The sequence below is a fragment of the Dama dama genome, chromosome 22, assembly GCF_033118175.1.
Source record: "Dama dama isolate Ldn47 chromosome 22, ASM3311817v1, whole genome shotgun sequence".
Classification (NCBI taxonomy): domain Eukaryota; kingdom Metazoa; phylum Chordata; class Mammalia; order Artiodactyla; family Cervidae; genus Dama; species Dama dama.
The window spans coordinates 16,808,999-16,833,475 of record NC_083702.1 but is presented as its reverse complement, the minus strand read 5'-3'; the positions used below and the strand labels follow the sequence as shown (position 1 = coordinate 16,833,475).

Sequence of the window (24,477 nt, the reverse complement as noted above, 5' to 3'; positions counted from 1 at the left end):
TTTAGAATGGTATCTTCTGCATATCTGAGGTTGTTGGTATTTCTCCCAGCAGTCTTGATTCCAGCTTGTGATTCATCCAGCCTGGCATATCTCATGATGTAATTTGTATATACATTAAATAAGCAGGGTAACAATATATAACCTTAATGTACTCCTTTCCCAATTTGGAACCAGTCCATTGTTCCATGTCTGATTCTACCTGTTGCTTCTTGTCCTACATACAAGTTTCTCAGGAGACAAGTAAGGTGGTCTGGTATTCTCATCTCTCTTTAAAAATTTTCCACAGTTTGTTATGATTCACACAAAGGTTTTAGCATTGTCAATGGAGCAGAAGTAGACTTTTTAAAATTCCCTTGCTTTTTCTATGATCCATTGGGTGTTGGCAATTTGATCTCTGGTTCCTCTGCCTTTTCTAAATCCAGCTTGTACATTTGGAAGGTCTCAGTTCATGTATTGTTGAAGCCTAGCTTGAAGGATTGTGAGCATTACCTTGCTCAGGTAATATCAATCGCTATCAGGTTCCACTTTGTAAGCATGCAGTTTACAGGATTACCACAAGGCGGCAGAGCTGGGAATGACAAATTCCTGGAAGGTAGGGTCAAGTAAAACTTAAGGGCTTGGTATTTTTTAAATGATCGCAATATTATTTTCATATTTAAATATCTTAGAATGGTCTGTTGATGAAGACATCAGAATTTCATTGTTTGAACTATAAATAAATAAGTTACAATAGAAATATAGATAGATACTAAAGAAATAGATTGGGTAGATTTAAGGATGTATTGATTGTGATAGATGAATATATTGATACGTAGATACAGAGACACAATATGTATATATAAGGGGCTTTTAAAATGTGCTAAATCCCTTTCCTTTTATTACATTTCAGCTAGTCACCAAATGATGTTTCAGGGAGAGAAAGAGATTGTTGTTACAGGAAATAAAGAGAAAGTAGGAGTCATCATTCAACTCAAGCCCTCCAAAATATGATTTTGGAGACCCAAGAAGAAAATACATAATTTAGAAAGACGAAGCATTTCTAAACTTCACATTTTTCCCCTTTGTATATTGAGGGTTTGATTTGGTAGGATTCTGAGCACAACTGTTTTATAAACCATATCTAAAGAAGATACAAAATATAATTTAAAGGAACTGCCCCAGACAGAAAAGTGAAAGTGAAAGCACTAGTCACTCAGTCACTTTGCAACCCCATGGACTGCAGCCCACCAGACTCCTCTGTCCATGGGATTCTCCAGGCAAGAATACTGGAGTGGGTGGCCATTTCCTCCTCCAGGGGATCTTCCAGATCCAGGGATCGAACCCACGTTTCCCAGTATCACAGGTGGATTCTTTACCACTGAGCCACCCCGGAAGCCCATGCCACCAATTTTACTGCTCATGAAACTATCTTGCCATCTGTGCACTGTCATGAATTAAGTTGTGTACTTGCTCATTTTGCTTTATAATCTGGAATATACTTGGTAAAAGTTCTGTGTCTAATTCAACCCCATATCCCCAATGTCCAGATAATTTAAAATGCCAAATGATGTCTGCTAAATAAATGAATGAATGGTACTGAGAGGTGTTTACACAAATCCTCCCTATCAAAAAGAATTGTTTTGAAAACATAATTCAACTTGCTGTAAGCGCTTAACAGCACAATGCAATTTGCATCATTTGTTGTAATGACATTTCAATACTATTAAATGGTATGAGCTATGGTATGAGTTCACTACAACTTTGACCTTTCTGCAATGAATGCAGTAAAGTCCAATAACCAGAAACAAAGGCAGCTCCATTTTCAGAGCAGTGCTGAGACAGCCAGTTCTAAAACTGCAGAAATGCAGCAAGTATCTGTGTATCCAAAGATACAGTTGACAAACCAGAGCTCACTGACAGTGAAGACCATGAAGTCTCATGTTCTTGTCTTAATCAGATATGGCCAAGAGGGCAGGATGTTGAAATATTTACCATTTGTCACATTTTCAATCCAAACCACACATGACTGTAACAGGAAGAAAATTTTGTTATAAAAAACATTTCGTTCAATAGTTTCTATATTGAGAAGTGCAGAAGTAAAGAGCAGAGAGAATTCTGTTCTTTGACTTAGGGCAACTTTAACTGGCCTAGTGGATTGTAAGGCAGTACAGGATATTACAACAACATTGTAATGTAGCAATATTATTCCCAGTTTGCACATTAGAAAATGGAAGTTTAAGATGCTAAGTTGATCTCTGGTGGGAATGCAAACTAGTACAGCCACTATGGAGAACAGTGTGGAGATTCCTTAAAAAACTGGAAATAGAACTGCCATATGACCCAGCAATCCCACACCTGGGCATACACACCGAGGAAACTAGATCTGAAAGAGACACGTGCACCCCAATGTTCATCACAGCACTGTTTATAATTGCCAGGACATGGAAGCAACCTAGATGCCCATCAGCAGACAAATGGATAAGAACGCTATGGTACATATACACGATGGAATATTACTCAGCCATTAAAAAGAATACATTTGAATCAGTTCTAATGAGATGGATGAAACTGGAGCCCATTATACAGGGTGAAGTAAGTCAGAAAGATAAACATCAATACAGTATACTAACACATATATATGGAATTTACAAAAATGGTAATGATAACCCTATATGCAAAACAGAAAAAGAGACACAGATGTACAGAACAGACTTTTGGACTCTGTGGGAGAAGGTGAGGGTGGGATGTTCTGAGAGAATAGCACTGAAACAAGTATATTATCAAGGGTGAAACAGATCACCAGCCCAGGTTGGATGCATGAGACAAGTGCTCAGGGCTGCTGCACTGGGAAGACCCAGAGGGATGAGGTGGAGAGGGAGGCGGGATGGGGGATCGGGATGGGGAACACATGTAAATCCATGGCTGATTCATATCAGTGTATGGCAAAAACCACTACAATATTTTAAAGTAATTAGCCTTCAACTAATAAAAATAAATGAAAAACTTAAAAAAAAAGGATACTGGAGTGGGTTGCCATGCCCTCCTCCAGGAGATCTTCCTGACACAGGGACTGTACCTGTGTCTCTTATGTCTCCTGCATTGGTAGGCAGGAAGCCCAATAGTATTCTAGGACCTTTCAATAAACTGCTTTTTCTATTTAAAAAAAAAAAAAAAAGATGCTAAGTTGATCTCTTTCCTGGGGAAGTTATTAAGCATCCTTGCATGAACAACATTCCCTCAAGACCAATCAGTGACTAAATTACAAAATAGTTTTGACTTAAAAATGATTTATATAACTTTAAAAGGAAATAATTAATTGAGATATTATACCAAACTATTGGAGACCCACCTCACCATCTATGTTCCTTGCATGGATGGTACCAGGATTAGTAAAGGCTCCTTCACCAAAGACCACTTCATCACAAGGGCATGAAGGAAAGAGGAAGGTCATGAGCTGGCTGAGGTCCAGCCCATTATCCTTGTTCAGCCCTTTGCAGCCTATGATCAGCAACATCTAACAAAGAGCTTGGCCCTGAATTGGCCTCATTCATTTCTCCACAGGTCCAGCATCAGATGCCCAGAGACAGACCAGACCAAAGCTACTAAATCAAAGACAAGCAGATTCTAAGTGGAGAGCACGCAGACCAAGGACCCTTCCCCACTGCCACTGGAGAGTAAGAAAACCCCTTTGTCCCAGACACCATCTTGGAAGGATAAACAGTGAAGATGTCTGCTGAAAAATCAATTTCAGCAGGGAGTGTGAACCTAGAATGAGAGAGATAATTATTACTGAAGGAGTCAGAGACACTCCAGCCAAAAGAATCACATAGAAAATGCCTTCAAATCCTACTCAGGGAGGGTCAAATCACGTTCAAGCTTCTCCAAGGCGAGAAAACACTGGCAGCACTGCTATCAAGAGTTGTACTGAAGGATGCGGCATAGATAGTAATACTCATCAAATAGTTATTTTTCTAGTCCTCGATGATTCATTCTGGCCAATGAATCATGGGTGGTGTCAACTGTGTCACTTGTAAGTGGAGGCATGAGAAGTCTGAGTATGACTCTCTAGTGTCTCTCTTTCCTGCCCCAAAAATTTTTAGCTCATTTTGTTATGTGCCATTTAATCTCCCAAACCAGATTTCAAAGAGACCGGCTCTTCTATAATTTAATAGATGCTCAACTAATGTCAGGGGGGCTTCCCTCACAGCTCAGTTAGTAAATCATCTGCCTGCAATGCAGGAGACCCAGGTTCAATTCCTGGATTGGGAAGATCCCCTGGAGAAGGAAATGGCAACCCACTCCAATATTCTTGCCTGTAGAATCCCATGGACAGAGGAGCCTGACAGGCTACAGTCTACGGGATCACAAGAGTTGGACACAACTTAGTGACTAAACCACCACCACCACAACTAATGTCTATTGAATGACTGAATGGCACTGTGCTAGACATTGAAAAGAAATTACCTTAAATAAGAAGGAATATTTTTAGGACATTACTTAGGTTATTGCTATTTTCACTTTAAACATATAAGATTTCAGGGGCTTCTCTGGTGGCTCAGTGGTAAAGAATCCACCCTCCAATGCAGGAGACACAGGCTCTATCCCTGATCGAAAGATCCCACATGCCTTGGAGCAACTAAGCCTGTGCTCTAGAGCCTGTGAGCAGTATCTGCTGAGCCCACGAGCTGCAACTACTGAAGCCCACAAGTGCTACAGCCCGAGCTCTGCAACAAGAGAAGCCGCTGCAATAAGAAGCCCGTGAGAGTAGCCCTGCTCGCTGCAACTAGAGAAAAGCCTGTGCAACAATAAAGACCCAGCACAGTCCAAAATAAAAATAAGTAAATAATTATTTTTTTTAAAAAACGTAGGATTTCAGCAATTAATAAGGCAAATTTAATTTTCAAAAACAAGCAGCTTGTTGCTAACATAACAACCAATTCTGCAAATCGCAGGCTCGAAAGATATACAAGACAAACCACAACATACCAGAAGGTGGCGGCCATGTGGCTTCTTATTAAGTCTTATCAGATCTGATAGAGGAGACAGGATATTTATATGTGATTTATCATTTGGCTGCTTTTCAAGTAAAAACCACACAGGAACATCACAGGAAGAAAACCTGCAATTAAAAAAGTACTGCGGCCTCGTCTATATGACATCAGGAAGAAGATGAGCAGGAAGAGTTCTTTTGCTTAAAAATGAAAACAGCTTCATTAGTCTTTCACTTTACGAGAGGAGAGCCCTCTGGATCTGATCTCGAAGGATGCCGTAGAACCCAGACAGCTCAACTGCTCTGCACAACCGGTCAGAGGAGGAGCAGGAGGGTCAGGCTACAGAGACAGGATTAGTCCTAACAGATTGCTAGGATTGTCCCAGGAGACTCAGTGGCCCAAGAAGTCTGGACCTCCCTGATCTGTAACTTATTGCTGCTTTCCCAAAGCAGAAGGTAATTAATCATTAAGGATGAAGTTAAATGCACATACACACACGTCACTACATTAACTCAGGTCATGTAGCAGGATGTAGCTTTAACTGTGAGAACAGACGAAAAGAAAGTATGAGAGAGGGCCAGGAAACAGGGGCTTTGAGGCATCCATCCAAGTAAGACTGCAGAGACAGGCAAACTTATAGAGAAGTTAATAATTAATTAGTTAATTGATTGATTGATTGGCTCTATCCTCTGGATTTCACAGATGTTCATAATCAAATACAGGAAGTTTGGGTTCTTTCTTTTTAAAATGATACTTGTTTTGAAGTCTCATGCCCCCTTTTTCATAATTTATTTATTTTGGGTTGTGCTGGGTCTTTGTTGCTACGTGATTACTTTCTGTAGTTGCAGTGAGCTCTTCATTCTGGTACACAGGCTTCTCATTACAGTGGCTTCTCTTTGCAGAGCAGAGGCCCTAGGTCACCCAGGCTTCAGTAGTTGTGGCATTCAGGCTCAGTTATCCACGGCATGTGGAATCTCCCCAGACCAGGGATCAAACCTGTGTCACCTGCATTGGCAGGCAAATTCTAATCCTCTGTACCACCAGGAAAGTCCAGTTTGAGTTCTTTTTGGCTATGGATTTGTATGACTTTCCAAATTTTAGAAAACAGAGTGGCTGGTAAGGCTTTTCTATATGGACTTTTCCAAAATTTGGTAAACTGTAATATTTATATATAGTAACAAGAAACCAACTTAGCTTACCAAAGCATTCAGTAAAAATACCAAGAATATGCCACCATGCCATCCATACTCTTAGCAGAAAGGTATTTGTGGGGTTTGGGGGAGACAGTCAGGGAGATTTAGCACAAAGAATTATGGGTGCTAAATATCACTTTGCAGAGACAAAGAGCTACAAGGACAAAGAAAGAATCAAGATATTGAAACCCAGAAGAGAGTGGATTATAGAATCCAACTAGAAATGCAGAATCATCTTTTATACTAATTTACCAGAATAATTCCTATAGGAATCTTTTAATGAATTTTTATATGAATTTAGCAGAGTGATTCCTATAGGAATTTTTATATGAATTTACCAGAGTGATTCCTGTAGGAATTTTTCCCATAAGAGAGAGTGGAAGAGAAAGCCCATGGAAATCCTCGCATCACACAAAATACATGTTTTAAAGAAAGTGGTATTGCTCAAGTAGAAGGAAGGCAGATGCATGAATGGTATGGTTAATATGGACAGACTGCAGCTAAAACTGAATCTGCCTCCTCCCACCATAGGACGATGGGCTGCAGCCTGGGTAAACAACACAACCAATGAAGCACCTGTACAAAACCTCATCAATACCAAAAGCTCAAAATTATTTAGAGGATGGTAGGAAAAGTGTCAAGTGAGAAGTAAGAAGAATATAAACTGTGTGTTACAGAAATGGAGAGCTTTCATCCCTGGAACACAGATTAATTGTGAAGAACTTCGCTCTGTCCTAAGAGTGCTTCACTGGAAGAAAGTGAGGAGTTTTGGAGGAGGCTAGGGTGAGGAATCCAACCTGTAGCTTTCTGGAACCTGCATGGCTTAGGACCAAATCCATTTCCTGATGCTCAGGTCTCCCTCATTGCAGGCAGATTCTTTTTTTTTTTTTTTGCAGACAGATTCTTTTCCAGCTCAGCCACAAGGGAAGCCCAAGAATACTGGAGTGGGTGGCTTATCCCTTCTCCAGCACATCTTCCTGACCCAGGAATCAAACCGGGATCTCCTGCAGTGCAGGTGGATTCTTTACCAACTGACCTATCAGGGAAGCCCTTAAGTAACATAAGGGTTACTTAAACACAAGCACAGAGATGTCCAGACAGTCAGTTTGGTAACTGAGGATGGTTGTTAAGCAATGAATGGTGAGTAGCACCTACAACTGCATACACTGAACAAAGGGTTGATTCATACACCAGGTTGGAGGAAGGAAGAAGGTGCAAGATCTCATCACCCTACTCAGGACAGTGAATAGTTTGCAACTTATTAATTTATTTATTTATGGGATTTTCCATTTGCTATTTTCTGGTGATAACTGAACCACATAACTGAACCACCAGAAAGGGAAACTGCAGGTAAGAGGGGATTACTGAATGCATATGTTACAAAATATTTAGCACCAGTGTGGTTAACATCCATCACACTATAGTTGCAGTTTTATTCTTGTGATGAGAATTTCTGAGATCTACTCTCTTAGCAACTTCCAATATACAACACAATATCATTAACTATATGTTAATAGTCACCATCCGAATCCATGGGGTCCTCAACCCTCTTAAGCAGCGTGACTAGCCCAGTAAAACCTCCATACCCAGGCTCTCAATACCCAGAAGCTTCTGCTCCTTGCAATATAACATTTCCCCATCCTAAAACAAAATAGGAACTCTTTTTTTCCAGTTCTTTAGACATATAATTGACATATTTGTAAGTTTAAGATGTACAGCATGATAATTTGATACATGTAAATATTGCAAAATGCCCCTGGTGGCTCAGACAGTAAAGAATCTGCCTGCAATGTGGGAGCCCAGGTTCGATGCCTGGATCAGGAAGATCTCCTGGAGGAGGAAATGGCAACCAACTCCACTATTCTTGCCTAGAGAATCCCATGGACAGAGGATCCTGGCGGGCTACAGTCCACGGGGTCACAGAGAGTTGGACACGACCAAGTGATTTTCACATACATATAGTACAATAATTACCTTTTTTTTTTTATTTTATAATAACTTTTAAGATCTACTCTCTCAGCAGCTTTCAAGTATATAATACCATATTGTTACCTATAGTCACCATGCTGTCCATTAGATTCCCAGAACTTATTCATCTTATAACTGGAAGTTGGTACCTATTTGTCAACATCTCCACGTTTCCCCCAATCCCAGCTCCTGTCAGCTAATATCCTATTCTCTGTTTCTATGAGTCTGGCTTTTTTAGATCCCACATATAAGTGAGAGAAATTAAATAGATAGTCTTGTTTAGGCTTCAGAGGCAAAGCAGAGCAGGCCTCAGACCTTGCTTCTAACCTGCCTGACCCTGCCCTGACTACTGCTGTGTCAGCCATGCCTGTTGTGAGTGCTGGCTGAGAGGCACCATAGATAGACAGAGGATGGATCTTGAAGTTTGCTGAGCCCCTGGAGAGGATCTAGCCAGCTGGGGACTTAACTACATTCCAAGATTTGCAGACCAAAGCAAACAGCATTGTAATTAAAAAAAAAAAAATTAACATAATAGCAGAGTTGCAGTTTTGCTCACAAGCTGATGATATCATTTGCAGCCTGGAGATTGTAATCGGGAGCCCACAGATAGCAGTCCGAAGCCTCACCCATGGAGTGGACACATGGGCTGCCTAGGACCTTTTCCCAGCGGGGATTCCAGATGTGCTATGTCACAGGACTTCCCAGCGCTGTTTAAGCCTGGATGTTGGTCAAAACCGTATCCTCTTCTATTTCTCTTTTCTTTTAATGTTAGTATATTGAAAGTAAGCTAGATAATTCTCTAAGAAATATTATTTATTTGTATAGACCAAGTGGCTTATTTTGCTAAGAAAACCCTTTGAACCTGAGACAAAAGTGAAAACTTTCTGCAAAACAATTGTACTGTATTTTTATTTCTTTATATATATATATATATATATATATATATACATATATATATATATATAAATTTGTTTAATTTTTTAAAACAATAGTCATAGGGTCTGCTTTGTCCTATTTAACAAAAAAAGTTACACATTTACAAACTGAAGCAAAAATGGATAGTACAGAGATTTAAAGGAAACCTTTAAAAGAATAAAATTGCTTTTCAGTCCACTGTGTTTTCAAAGTTGATTATCATCAAACCAGGAAGAAAGCTGTGAACCCCAGGCCATCTGCTTCTTTAATAAAAAGAATGTTCAGATTATCAGCAAAGTAATATCTTTGAATGTATCTTCACACAGTTGGAATTTTCGTATAAACTTGCATATCAAGTCCCTTCCCATTATTTATTCTACTTTAAAAATATATACAGCTAATGATGTTTAAATAAGTATTCTGAGCCATGTATCCAAATTAAACATTTGAGAAATTCAAACTGTTGCAACAAGTTATGAAAGGATTAAAGAAAAAAAGATGAGCTACAAATTATATAGGAGAAGGGAAAGTTCTACGTAATAATCATATCCAGGTAGATATGTACTTTCTAATTTTTATATACATACCTATTAAGTTTAGACGAGCCATCAAACTTTAACAAGTTACAGACTAGATTAAGTCAGTATTATTTTCTACAAGTAACAGTGGTGATTTAAAACTTTTTAATATACCTCAGTTTCATCACAAGTTATTTGTGATAATAGTCTTTAAATATCATGAAGTTTTGATAGGCACAGATTAAATAAATGCATTATCTATGCCAAACTCAGCCCTTTGATGATACCCAACTCTGCTTAATTATGGTGTAACTGAACAAAACAGAGTAGGCAGGCAACCAGAAAAAGACATTTAACATACTCTCAGGTTTATCACTTTAACATTACTGTTTAAAATTTGCAGATCTAAATATAGAGGGACACTTAAAAAGCTGTAGGACAACTCCAATATAAGAACCCCAACAGAGAAATCTGCAAAATCTTAAACTTCAGTTCTTAATCCTTTGATAAATATTGTTGAAGGAATAGCTATTTGGTCTTCAAACATTTTAGAATTAAAGGGTTGAAAATATGTTCATCCTTTGCTACACTGTAGCATTTTAAATTCGGAGAAGGCAATGGCACCCCACTCCAGTACTCTTGCCTGGAAAATCCCATGGATAGAGGAGCCTGGTAGGCTGCAGTCCATAGGATCACTAAGAGTCGGACACGACTGGGTGACTTCACTTTCACTTTTCATTTTCATGCACTGGAAAAGGAAATGGCAACCCACTCCAGTGTTCTTGCCTGGAGAATCCCAGGGATGGGGGAGCCTGGTGGGCTGCCGTCTTTGGGGTCACACAGAGTCAGACACGACTGAAGCGACTTAGCAGCAGCAGCAGCAGCAGCATTTTAAATTAGCACGCAGGACAACCTGAATTCATCTTGCTCTTACATGCAGAAGTGTATGTGCATTTTAAGACAACTAAGAATTAAGAGCTAACTTCTAGTCCATGGTGGTAAGTGACTAAAATTGCTGTCCAATCAGTGTTCTGTGGTACCACACACCAAAGGCCTAACAATATGCCAGTCATATTGCCAGCACTCATCACTTTTAGGTGGGGAAGAGAAACATTGAAAAAGCAGTCATAATTTTTTTTTAACAGCATAAGAGCTTTAAACACAATTTTGCATCATCTTGTATTCCATCCTACAATACTTGAAGCAAAATCTTATTTCAGTCAGCTCAATCTATACAAGTTATAAAATACAAACACCAGATTAAACCCTATAGTATATAGAAAATGGGCCATTTAATACTCATTAAATGTGTACAACCCAATGAACCCAATGAAGATTATCAAATAAGACAAACACATACAACATTCTAAATTTTTAAATCATCTTCAGTTCAGTTCAGTTGCTCAGTCATGTCCGACTCTTTGTGACCCCATGAACCACAGCACACCAGACCTCCATGTCCATCACCAACTCCTGGAGTCCACCCAAACCCATGTTTATTGTGTCGGTGATGCCATCCAACCATCTCATCCTCTGTTGTCCCCTTCTCCTCCTGCCCTCAATCTTTCCCAGCATCAGGGTCTTTTCAAATGAGTCAGCTCTTTCCATCAAGTGGCCAAAGTATTGGAGTTTCAGCTTCAACATCAGTCCTTCCAATGAACACCCAGGACTGATCTCCTTTAGGATGGACTGGTTGGATCTCCTTGCAGTCCAAGGGACTCTCAAGAGTCTTCTCCAACACCACAGTTCAAAAGCATCAATTCTTTGCCACTCAGCTTTCTTTATGGTCCAACTCTCACATCCATACATGACTACTAAAAGAACCATAGCCTTGACTAGACGGACCTTTGTTAGCAAAGTAATGTCTCTGCTTTTTAATATGTCGTCTAGGTTGGTCATAGCTTTTCTTCCAAGGAGTAAGTGTCTTTTAATTTCATGACTGCAATCACCATCTGCAGTGATTTTGGAGCCCATAAAAATAAAGTCTGCCACTGTTTCCACTGTTTCCCCATCTATTTGCCATGAAGTGATGGGACCGGATGACATGATCTTAGTTTTCTAATGTTGAGCTTTAAGCCAACTTTTTCACTCTCCTCTTTCACTTTCATCAAGAGGCTCTTTAGTTCTTCTTCACTTTCTGCCATAGGGCTGCTAAATCAGAGATCATACAAATTACATGTGCAAGACAAAAAACAACAACAACAAAAAGAAAAAGAAAGAAAAAGCCACAGAAACTAACTTCTCAGTACATAACACCCACTAGAATAAAGTGTATGGCACTTTTACATTTTTACTTTTATATTAACAACTGTCAATTTAAGCTGGGAATGACTCCAAACATTAAAGCCACATTAGAGCAAGAACTAGTCAATTCAAATGTTTACAATGAAACAGATCACCTTTTTTCTTTGTAAAAGCACTGAAAATGTAACATGTGCTAATAACTCACTAAAAGTGTTCTTGTGTCATTTGCTCCCCATTGTAATGTCTTAAATTATTCTGTAATTATTCTACCTGTTAACAATAGTCTGATTTTTAAGGTTTGTGTAAACTCTATTATGTTACTGAAACATATATTACTGACCTCCTGTGAGGTCAGAATGTCTTTATGAAAAATAAATAAATAAATAAGTAACATAACTGGTTATAGATCATAGAATAAACCCAAAGAACAAAAATGACATTTTCCAAGCTACTGAGAAAAGCTACTGAAACATATGTTACTGACCTCCTGTGAGGTCAGAATGTCTTTATGAAAAATAAAAAATAAGTAACATAACTGGTTATAAATCATAGAATAAACCCAAAGAACAAAAATGACATTTTCCAAGCTACTGAGAAAAAAATTAAACCATGATGTGTCAATTTAAAATTTTATCAATATTACACCAGCCCAGGTTGGATGCATGAGACAAGTGCTCAGGGCTGGTGCACTGGGGTGACCCAGACGGATGGGATGGGGAGGGAGGTGGGAGGGGGGGATCAGGATGGCGAATACATGTAAATCCATGGCTGATTCATGTCAATGTATGACAAAAACCACTACAATATTGTAAAGTAATTAGCCTCCAACTAATAAAAATAAATGAAAAAATAAATAAATAAATAGAAACAAAAAAAAATTCTTATCAATATTAACTAACATTTCTATGGTAGATTTTTTTCCTCATAAAATTAAACAGTGCAGAATAGGGCTTGAGCTACAGTTAATCACATTTGGTTTTCTTAAAAACAAAACTTTATTTACTATAAACAACTAAAAGGTAACTTTCTTCCTCCACAACACATGTTGACATTAAACTAAAGGCTTTTAAAATATCCACAACTTAGAAGAGAAGTACTTTTAAATAGCTAGTAGGTATCAAAATGACTAAAGTTTAGTGTGCAAAGAGTAGATAGAAACAACCCAGAAAAGTGTAGATCATTGTGTTGAATATTTTTGAATAGCCCAAAATAAGCCCCAAAGTTTTTCTACCTTTACAAATAAAAAAGGTGTCCTTTCCACAGCTTGGGGATATGCACTGTACATCCCGCACCGCCCCCCCCAACAAGTGTATGAGTAAGATTCTAAAAATGTTGCCAATATTAAGTTCTTCCATAGCTAAAGTTAATTAGAGGACAGCAATATTACAGTGGCAATGGTGCATCAATTCTCAAAATGTAGTTACAATTCAACACAAGTCGTCCTGGTTCTTTTATCTGAGAAAAAGCTTTTCAAAAAAAAAAATACCTGCCCTATGCTAACCACCAGAAGAATGAGGGCTTCCTTACTAGCCAGTAGGCCACTCTTGTGTTTAGATCCTCAGCGCTGCTTCGGCCTTGAGCTTCTCTCAATAGGAATTGAGTCTGATAGTCAATGACAAATTTCAGAGCTTCATGAATTCAAACACAGACAGACTGCATCTGGGTAAGAGCCCTGACTCGGTTCTCACCAGGAAACAAAGGTGGATCTTCTCCAACTTGAAAATTAAAATATACAGTTATGTGTGAAAGTAGAAAATTCTTTGCTGAAGCAAAATTTGTATGTCCCGTTTTTCGAGGCTGTGAAGGTATAGGTATCATACTGTTTCTTCATCTCCTGGTACAACACGTTACCATCTGGATCTTGCAGTCGACAATCTACATCATAGTGACCACCAGTAATTACCTGGAACTGGAGGGTGCAGTTGGTGCCCTGGTGATGTCCTCGTGGAAACACTGCTTGGCATTGTCAGGCAGCTCGAAGGTGATCTCGGAGGTGCTGCGGGAGCCTGGCACCAGGAACAGTAGCAGCAGGAGCAGCCTACAGTACCAAGGGCCCGCGGCGGCCGCCCAGTGCTGCGCGGGGCCTCCCGAGGCGGTGGCCTCAACCGAGCTGCGGAGACGCGGGGTCAGGTCTGCACTGACTCACTCACTACGCACTGCAGGCCTCGGGGGGTGGCACCACGAAGACGCACCGCCGAGATGCTCCGAGCCTCGGAGAGATTCAAGATGGGGAGCGAGTTCCTGGGTGTGGTGGAAGGTACTGAGCGGCCAGGGCCCAGAGGCCAGAACAACCTGGGGAGCAGAAACATGGCCAGAGAGAACAGGGAGGGGGGAGTTATTTTTATTTCTTGATCTGACGTATTACATTAGCATAATGCCCTCAAGGTCCCACCACATTGTCTCAGATGGCAAGATTTCCTTTTCTATGGCTGCATAATATTCCACTCTGTGTGTATATACACACACATATATATATGTATATGTATATATTGTCCTTAAAATTCTTCCAGTGATGTATGCTCAAGTTGTTTCCATGTCTTTCCTATTATGAACTATGCTGCAATGAACATGGAGTTGCAAATACCTCTACAAAATAATAATTTCATTTCCTTTGAATATATAGCCAGAAGTGAGATTACTGAATCACATGGTAATTCTGCTTTTATTTTTTGAGGAACCTCCGAACCATTTTCCATAATGGCTGCAACAGTTTACTTTTTCACCAAAAGTGCTTAAGGGGTCCCTTGTCTCCAAATTCTCACCAACACTTACCTCCTAGCTTTTTGATGACAGCTATTCTGACTATGTAAGATGATATCTCACTGTGATTTAATGTATATTTCCCTGATGATTAGTGATGTTGAGCATCCTTTTGTGTATCTCTTGGCTCTTTGTATATCTTTTTCTGGGAGAAAAAATGTCTATTCAAATCTTTTAATCAGGCTATTTATTAATTTGCCATGCAATCATACTAGCTCCTTATGTATTTTGGATAATAACCTGTTGTCAGATATACGGTCTGAAAATATATTCCTCCCTTCCGCAGGATGCCTTTTCATTTTCATTTAAAAGCAGAAGCTTTCTAGCTGAAGGTAGTCCCACTTGATTTTTGCTTTTGGTGTCGTTTCCGGAAAATCATTGCCAAAGTCAATGTTACGGAGTTTTCCTCTATGTTTTCTTTTAGGGTTTTATAGATTCAAATCTTACACTTAAGTCTTTAATATTAATACATTTCAAGTTGATGTGCATGTGTTGAGTAAGATAGGGATCCAATTTTATTGTTTTGCATATAGTTATCCAGTTTTCCCAATACCTTCTATTGAAAAGACTATCCTTTCCCCGTTGACTATTCTTGGCCTCCTGACTGTAGTATAATCTATTTCTCCTTTTAGAGATGTTAGTACTTGCTTTTATATTTAGGTGTTCTAATGTTGGTTGTATATATATAATGATTATTGATTATCCTTGATGAGTTGAACTCTTTATTCTAATATAATAGCCATCTTTATCTCTTTTTACAGCTTTTGAATTAAAGTGTATTTTGATTGATATAAGTATAGGACCTCAGCTGTCTTTTGGTTTCTATTTTCGTGGAATATCATTTTCTATCTATTTAATGAGCCTCTATGTCTCCTTAAAAGTGAAGTGACTCTCTTGTAGCAACATATAGCTGGGCTTTGCGTTTTTATTCATTCAGCCACTCTATTTTGATTGGAGAATTGAATCCATTTACATTTAAAATAATTACTGATCGGTAAGAAATTATTAATGCCATCCTATTGGTTTCTTGCCCCCACATTTTTAGTTCCTTGCTTCTTCCTTACTTGTGATCTTCCTTTGTGAACTGATAATTTTGGATGACGGTGTGCTTTGATGTCCTTCTCTCCACCTTTTGTGTGTCTACTGTAGGTTTTTACTTTTTGGTTTCCAAGAAGCTTACAAAAGACACCTTACAGAGAGAACTGACAGTCAATTTTATTCTGATAGCAACTTAATTTCAATCCTCCACAAAATTTACCCTTTGCTCACCCTCCTAAGTATTATGCTTTTGCTCTCACAACAGAACTTCTTTTTATATTGTGTGTCCACTAACAAATAACACTTTGAAAGATTATTGTGTACAAGAAGCCATTGCCTGTGATTATACCTAAGAATTCACATAATCTTCACAACAATCCTGCAAGATAGAGCTTTTATTAACATCCCTATTCTACAAAGAGGAAAACCAAGTTCAAGACTCATCCAAGGTCACCCAGCTAGCAAATGCGATATTGTGAAGCCAGGCAGTCTGACTCCAGAGTCTGTGCTCTGAACCATAACTCCTTCCCTAGAAAACCTTGGTAAATGGTGTGGGAAATAGAAGGTAATCTTGGAGATGGTAGCAAAGCTATTGGCTCCTACTAAAGTCCTTTGGCGCCATCTGCTGTTGTTTCAGGGTTGGCACTAGCAAACAGTCTTGATTCCCTCTAATGTTTTTGTTTGTTTTTTTTGTTTTGTTTTGTTTTGTTTTCCCTCTAATGGTTTTTTCTTCCTCTTACTGGATCATATGCATGTGATGTTTTCTTCTTATGTTTGGATCATTTATTCAAATAAAGAGACTGAGATTAACTGGTTCTCATTTAACCTATGATGCCTTGAACTGGTTGATTAAACTGGGAAGGATTAAAAGGCAGAAGATGATGATTCCAAAATGAGTTTTCCTCTCTGAGTTTTGGAGCTGGTCTGACTTGCGCTTACCTTAACCTGGTCCAAAGAACTTGAAATTACTTTGGCTTTGAGAACCATCAGTATGTAAGAGAACTTCAAATATGTAACAATGGTGGCAGTCATAGTTTTTTCTGCACAGTGGTGGTTCCCAGATGTTGTTAGTGGCATCAGCACATAAAGATTTTGAACCGATGAAGCCTGCGGAGTCAAGTTTAGAGGGAAAGTGATCTAAGCTCTGTCCTCTTGAATTTTTTCAAAATTATTTGAAGATGCTATCAAGTTAGATATACATTTATTCAACTTGAGACAAATAATTTCTTTCTCTGTGACATTTGCAATTAAATTGCCCAGCAGGAATGAGGTGTGAGTGTTCCCAAACTGCTAGGAAACTTTTCAATTCAGTTCAGTTGCTCAGTCGTGTCCAACTCTTTGCGACCCCATGAATCGCAGCATGCCAGGCCTCCCTGTCCATCACCAACTCCCAGAGTTTACTCAAACTCATGCCCATCGAGTCGGTGATGCCATCCAGCCATCTCATCCTCTGTCGTCCCCGTAGGAAACTTTTACTGAAATATTAATAGAATTTGTTGTTGTTCTTTAGTCACTAAGTTGTGTCCGACTCTTTTGCAGCCCGCCAGACTCCTTTGTCCTTGGGGTTCTCTAGGCAAGAATACTGGAGTAGGTCACCATTTCCTCCTCCAGGGGATCTCCCGACCCAGGGATCGAACACGTCTTCTGCACTGGTAGGCGGATTCTTTACCACTGAGCCACCTGGGAAGCCCAGAACAGAACTTAGAGGAGAACAAAAGATGCAACTTTAGGTGACAGTCTTTTCTCAAGACAAGGGTCCCACTGCCTTAAATTGTGGGATAAATGTGTGATTTACTAGAAGTCCTAGGACACTCTGTTTAAGTATTTTTTCCTGAGATTGTGGGCAGGGATTTTCCCCCTGATTGGACTATTTCTTTTCTTTTCTTTGAAACACAAGACTCCCTGTAATGGCCAATGTGACCAAACTTTAATAATTTTCATCTATTGTTTGAACAACTGGGAGTTGGTTTCCCTATATGAGTGCCCGGGAACACTGAAAGACAGTGAGCAGAAAACCGCAATTTCAGGACTGCAAGGGAATTCCAGCCTTTGGACTCAAAAGCAGCATCTGCAGCAGTGATATATTTCTGGAGAAAAGAAATGGGTAAATTGAAAACAGAAACTGAATCACAGATATAGAAAATTAAGATAGGGGTATTGGATTAAGAGATAAAACTACTCTGTATGAAATAGATAAGCAGCAAGGATATTGCACAAAAGTACAACAGAGGGAAATATAGCTACTATTTTCTGATAACTTTTAATAGAGTATAATCTGCAAAAAGATTGAATCACTCTGTTGTACAATATACCTGAAACTAATAAAAGATTATAAATCAACTACCACTTCAATTTAAATTTTTTTCTGGTGGCATCACAAGCTCAATGGACATGAGTTTGAGCAAGTTCCAGGAGATAGTGAAGGACAGGGAGACCTGGCATGCTGCAGTCCATGGAGTCACAAAGAGTTGGACACGACTTAATAACTGAACAGCAACAATTTAAAAAAAGAAGAAACGATAACTTGAATAAAACCCATTTGTATATTCTCCACTAAAGGAAAGTTTGATCGCGATTCGTTTGCCTGTCCCTAGAATATTTTAAAATTTAAAAGCCAGGAAATGCCTCAATTGCTATGGTTGATATAAGAAAGCCCATTAAGCATTCTACATATATCCTGGAAGAAATCTCAAAGGCTACTGTGGTAGATCACTGTAATACAGTCCTCAAAGAAGTCACACTTCCTGAGGATTCACATGTGATAGTAACTGCAATTACTATCTTAAATCTGTATTTATATTTCAGCCTTTGTAAAAAATTTAGAATACAAACTTGAAACTTAATTGTCTTAAATATTATGTTTTCATAGCTAAAATGTGATTCTTCTGATTAGTTTGGATTTTTTTTTTATCTACCAATGGGTGAATAATATAATTTTTTCTGAAGTTTCTTTTCTGGCAATTATAAAAGACATGTTTGATTTATAACAAATGTTAATTTTACTCATATTCTTTCCAAACTGACTATATATTTTGGGACTAAAAAATGTCATGCTTACTCAAGCACTATTTTTTTCTGAATAGCATCTATTAAACTATTGTGGAGTAAATGAAGCAGCTAAGGTATAATGAAAGTTTACTCATGAGTTTGGCTCATAATAAAAAATGAGTTATATTGAAAAACAGAAAAGAACTCACACTTCCTGTGTCTACATCTCTGTAATGTGACACCTCTTCTCATCAAGAGACAAAGTCTATTTCTTCATACCCTTGAATCGACGCTTCACGTATAATTTTGTAAAATAAATGATTTGCCTTGACCAGTAAAAGGTGACAGAAGTCAGACTGTGTGAGCCCCAGAAACTTGGTCACAAAAGGTCTTGTAATTCTTGTTGGTTCCCTTTTAACACCCTGAACAATCATGGGCCCTGCATGAACCATCAGATGACTGTGGGCAGCCCCATGAGGGGACCCAGGTAAGTACAGCCGAGCTACCTGGGCTGCCAACCCCCAGATCATGAGAAATAAGCGCAGAGAACCTGATTTTAGAGGGGTGGGGTGGGGTGGGAGGTGGGAGGGAGGTTCAAGAGGGAGGAGACGTATGTTAAAAAGAAAAAAAGAAGAAGAAATCAAGCATTGTTGCTGTTTTAAGTCACTAAGTTTTAGGGTGGTTTTTTTTGTTTGTTTTTTGTTTTTGCAGCAAGAGAAAATTAATACATCTCCCAACAAAATCTCTCCCAGAATTTGTTGTGATCCACACAGCCAAAGGCTTTGGCATAGTCAATAAAGCAGAAGTAGATATTTTTCTGGAAATCTCTTGCTTTTTCAGTGATCCAACAGATGTTGGCAATTTGATCTCTGGATCCTCTGCCTTTTCTAATTCCAGCTTGAACATCTGGAAGTTCACGATTCATGTACTATTAAAGCCTGGCTTGGAGAATTTTGAGTATTACTTTATTAGTGTGTGAGATGAGTGCAATTGTGCAGTAGTTTGAGCATTCTTTGGCATTGCCTTTCTTTGGGATCGGAGTCCGACACGACTGAACAACTGAACTGAACTGAACTGAACAAAATCCAAATATCCAACCAAACTTTAAGTACACTGGCTTTTTGAGAAGTTTCCTAGTTGAAAGGGCTTCCCTAATAGCTCAGTTGGTAAAGAATCAGCCTGCGATGCAGCAGACCCCGGTTCAATTCCTGGGTCAGGAACATGCCCTGGAGAAGGGATAGGCTACCCACTCCAGTATTCTTGGGCTTCACTTGTGGCTCAGCTGGTTAAGAATCTGCCTGCAATGCTAGAGACCTGGGTTCGCTCCCTGGGTTGGGAAGATCCCTTGGAAAATGGAAAGGCTACCCACTCCAATATTCTGGCCTAGAGAATCACAGTCCGACATGACTGAGCGACTTTCATTTTCACTCACTTTCTAGTTGGAAAATGAAAGTACAGTCTACATTCCTACACTCCAGTTTGCCCAAATATATTAAATATATTGATATCTCCTATGAACTAATAGTTCATAAGACTAACTTTTTTTTTAAATCTTAAGTTCCCCAACCAGGGATAGAACCCAGACCAGACCCTGGTTGTGAAAGCATCAAGTCCTAACCACTGGACTGCCAGGGAATTCCCATAGAACTAAATCTTAAAATGATGAGATTTTCTACTTGGAAAAGAATTTTTCAAACGAAACATATATGCTTTGAATTTTAAATCCTTTAGTTAGAAGTAAATACTACATTGACAAGAAGAAAAAAACTAGATACATATGGACAAGTGTATATAAACTAACAAATTCTTAATAATTCTCTAAGGAAAAAAAACTCCTTTAAAGGGCTTTTGGATGAAAATAAAGAAATGTTACTTTGGCTTTATGAGCTCAGGGTTCCTCACTGTTCCCAGAAAAAGTGCAAAAGAAATACAAATGGACAATAAGCTAGTGGGCAATCAGCCATAAAAGGCTGAAGAGAAGATAAAAATGAATACAGAAGATTTCAGGTCTAAATTCCCTTCAAATGTATTGTTGCAAATTGAAAGATATTTTAAAATCTTCTTGTCCTAAGATCTTAAAGTCAAAAAATAGAAGTTACAATAGCAAAAATAAATGAGACTTAAATTTTAATCCAAGTTCACTCAAATCAAAATAAATTGGACATACAAGATTTCTATATATATTTGTTCTAATTTTTCCCACATTGTAAAATAAAAATGCAAATATGGCATTAACCCTTATGTAAGACTTTGAATTTTTCTTTCTAAAAGCCTAGATTAAATGAAACATCCTAAATTACTTATACTTGCTTTAGAGATTAGGTTATTACCTTTGTCATTATTAAGAGGATATAAAAGTATGTAGGTGGGCACATGGATGTTTAAATAAGTTTATTCTATTAATATTTAAATTTAATAATTCAAATAATATCTTTTAAAATTATTTTCTTAGTCTTTAGTATAAATTCCATAAACTACTAACTTAGCCCATTTGCACAACCTGAGTAAAACTTTAAGATGCCGCGTTTGGGGTCACAAAGAGTTGGACACCATTTAACAACTGAGCAATACCAAGTTAGAGAACAAGTTGGAATCCAGCAACACTAAGTATGGGGGTGATACAGATCAGTGGGAATTCTTACACACTGCCAGTGGTAATGGAAGTTGGCACACTCAATTTTGAAACAATTAAGCATTATCTTATAGATTAATAAACATTCATAATTCTACTCCTTGGGATATACTCAAAAATCTCTTGCCCATGTGCACCAGGAGGCAGCAACAAGAATGTTTTACAGCAATAATTCATTCGTCATAGCCCAAAGTGGAAACAACCAAAATATTAATCAACAGAAGGATGAATAAAGAACTTGAGTAATATTTGTGAACTGCAGCTCTGCACCAAAATAAGAATGGTTGCAAAATACAATGTTAAATGAAGACAAGCTAATCTCAGAAAACTACAACAGAATATCATTTTTAGAAAACTCTAAAATAAACACATTACTGTTTAGAGAAGGATAAATGTGTAATAAAAGTATTTTGTAAGAAGTAGGATAGTGGTTACTTCAGAGGAAAAGGCAGGGAGATAAAACAGAGGGAAGAACAGAGTTTCAATGCCATTGATAACATTCTTAAGAAGTTAAAAGGAATTTCTTGATTGTGTTCATAAATTTTATGTTAAATTGAATGAAGTCTTTGTAGCAAGAGTTATATAACTGATCATTTTAAACAATGAATAAGGAAGGCCCAGTTACAATTTAGTAACTGATGGGATGTGGGAGTGATGTTGGGAAGGAAGGTTTCCAATCTGGGAAACTAGAGAGGAGGATGGTTTTAGTTATTACCTGATTGCATTAGTCAGGAAAAGCTAGATGTTGAAAGAAACACATTAGACCCACTCGGAGGAAGATTTGGGTCCCAGCGCCATTTACTCCCGGCTTCCATTCACTCCTCAGTTTACCAGGCAAGGTCACTGACAGCATTTTAGGTCCCTTGAAAATCTGGGTGTTTTCCTTTGTCTAGTATATAAGTACTCTGATATACAGCCATAGGTCTCTTCAGAGAGGATTTGGAGAATATTTATTGAATGTATTTGTGGTAGCATTGCAGAATTCCTTTCAAAAGAAAGTAGCTTTCCTTTCAATCAATAACCAAGACCTTGAACCTGGTCACAGGATCGTGCTTTTCCATTGCAGCATCTGATGTCAGCCTGTTGCAATACTCTCTTGGACTATCCCCCACTCACTCCATGGAATGCTACGGTCTGTTAGTCATTGTCCTAGTTTCCTGTGGGTCAGGGTTGTCTGATTTCCACTCCAACCTTGCCATCTATTACAGTAATTATGGCTGCCTTGCTCTCATGATTAAGTGTCTCCAAACAGCCTCTGCTATTCGGAATCCTACCATCATCCCAACTGACGCTGGGAAGCACAATTTTCAATTAATCTGATATGGGGCTCAGTATAGCTTTTAAGATTAATTAAGATTAATTAAAAATTGTGCTTCCTAGTGTCAGTTGGGTTAGTAGGAACCTGGAAGAGCTTTTTAATTGAGCCATGAGCCCCAGGATAATTTTCATTTTTAATTTATTTATTCATTTGTTCTTCTTTTGCAATTTCTAAGTTTTACACATTAGATCTCCTAGATCTGTCGTCCCAATCCCTTGTCTTTCCCCTCATTATTATGTCTGCTTTTTTATAACTTTCTACAGTTTTTGCTTGCTTTTCAGACCATCAGTTTGGTTCTCAGTAGTGATCATCCTCCTCTTGTTTCTCTATTGCATTTTCACTTAGAAAATCATGTTATTAATCTTATGGTTCCCAGGGGCAAAGGGGGAGGATAAATGGGGAGATTGGGATGGACATGTACACACTACTATAAACAAAATAGTTAAGTATTAAGCATCTACTGTATTTGGGCTCCCCTGGTGGCTCGGTGGTTAATGATCTGCCTACCAATGTAGGAAACATGAGTGCAATCCCTGGGTCAGGAAGATCCTCTGGAGGAGGAAATGGCAACCCACTCCAGTATTCTTGCCTGGAGAATCCCATGGTCAGAGGAGCCTGGCAGGATACAGTCCATGGGGTTGCAAAAGAGTCAGACGTGACTGAGCAACTAAACAACTGTGTAGCCCAGGGAACTCTACTCGATAATCTGTAATGATCTAAGTGGGGAAGAATCTTTTAAAAAATGGGTATATGTATATGAATAAATGATTCCCTTTGCTGTACCACAGAAACTAAGGCAACAATGTAAATCAACTCTACCCCCAATAAATTTTTTTTAAAAAAATAATGTTTATTAGTCCAAAGAAGTCCTTTTGTGCTTTATTGACATTTTCTTGAGAATCCTGTGTGTGGTTTGAGGAGTTCTCTTCTGACTCTCTTATCAATTGGCCATGGACGAGCTCTGTTCCAATACTCTCCCCCTTCCTCCTAGCCCATGTAAATGAAGGCAGGGCCAACGAGCATGCAACACCCCCAGTCACCAGGGAGCAACTCGTCATCTGTCAGTGTCCTCTGCAACACCTTTGATGGTCAAGGCAAACCCTGCTCCATCAGACTCAGCATGGTTCCTGAAGGAGCTTGGCTTCTTGAGATAGGGGCCAGGCTGGGGGTGGGGAGATTCATGGCTGAGAAAAGATTATTTTGTTTGGCTGATTGATCAGGAGATCGGTTCGATTTTTGTTCCGTTTAGCATGAGAAATAATTGAGCATGCTTATTTAATGAAATGAAAGAGCCAGTTCTTGTTCAGTTGCTCAGTCGTGTCTGATTCTTTTGCAACCCCATGGACTTTAGCCCGCCAGGCTTCTCTGTCTTTGGGATTTTCTAAGCAAGAATACTGGAGTGGGTCGCCACTTCCTTCTCCAGGGGATCTTCCTGGACCAGGGATTGAACCATCTCCTGCATTGGCAGGTGATTCTTTACTATTGAGCCACCAGGAAAGCCTAAAAAAGCCAGTAGGGAGGGAGAAATTAGATGAAGTTTTTAGGCAAACATATCCAGTCTTGGGGCTTTAAACACCATCTATATAAATAAGACTCTCAAATTTATATACTAAGCCCTGACTTCGAGACTTACATATACAATTCATCTATCAATACTTGATATCTATACTTGGAGAGATCTCTGCCTCCCATCTCACGTGTTTCATATAGAACTTGGTATTTTCCTTCCCAAACATGCTCCACATAGTTTCCCCTTTCTCGGTTGAGGGCAACACCATTCCTGCAGTTGTTGAGGCCAAAAGCCAAGGAGTCAGCCTTCACTTCCTGCCCTCACCCTCTACATCCAGTCCAGCAGCAAGTTCTAACAGCTGTACCTACAAAATCCGTCCCATTTCCTGCATCTCTCTTCCACCCATCCCTATCCTTACGCCAT

General features: G+C 38.8%; 1 pseudogene; it reads right to left on the bottom strand.

The window, feature by feature from the left end:
• Positions 1-13,228: 13,228 nt before the first annotated feature.
• LOC133043046 (transmembrane emp24 domain-containing protein 7-like) lies at positions 13,229-24,477 on the bottom strand (annotated as a pseudogene).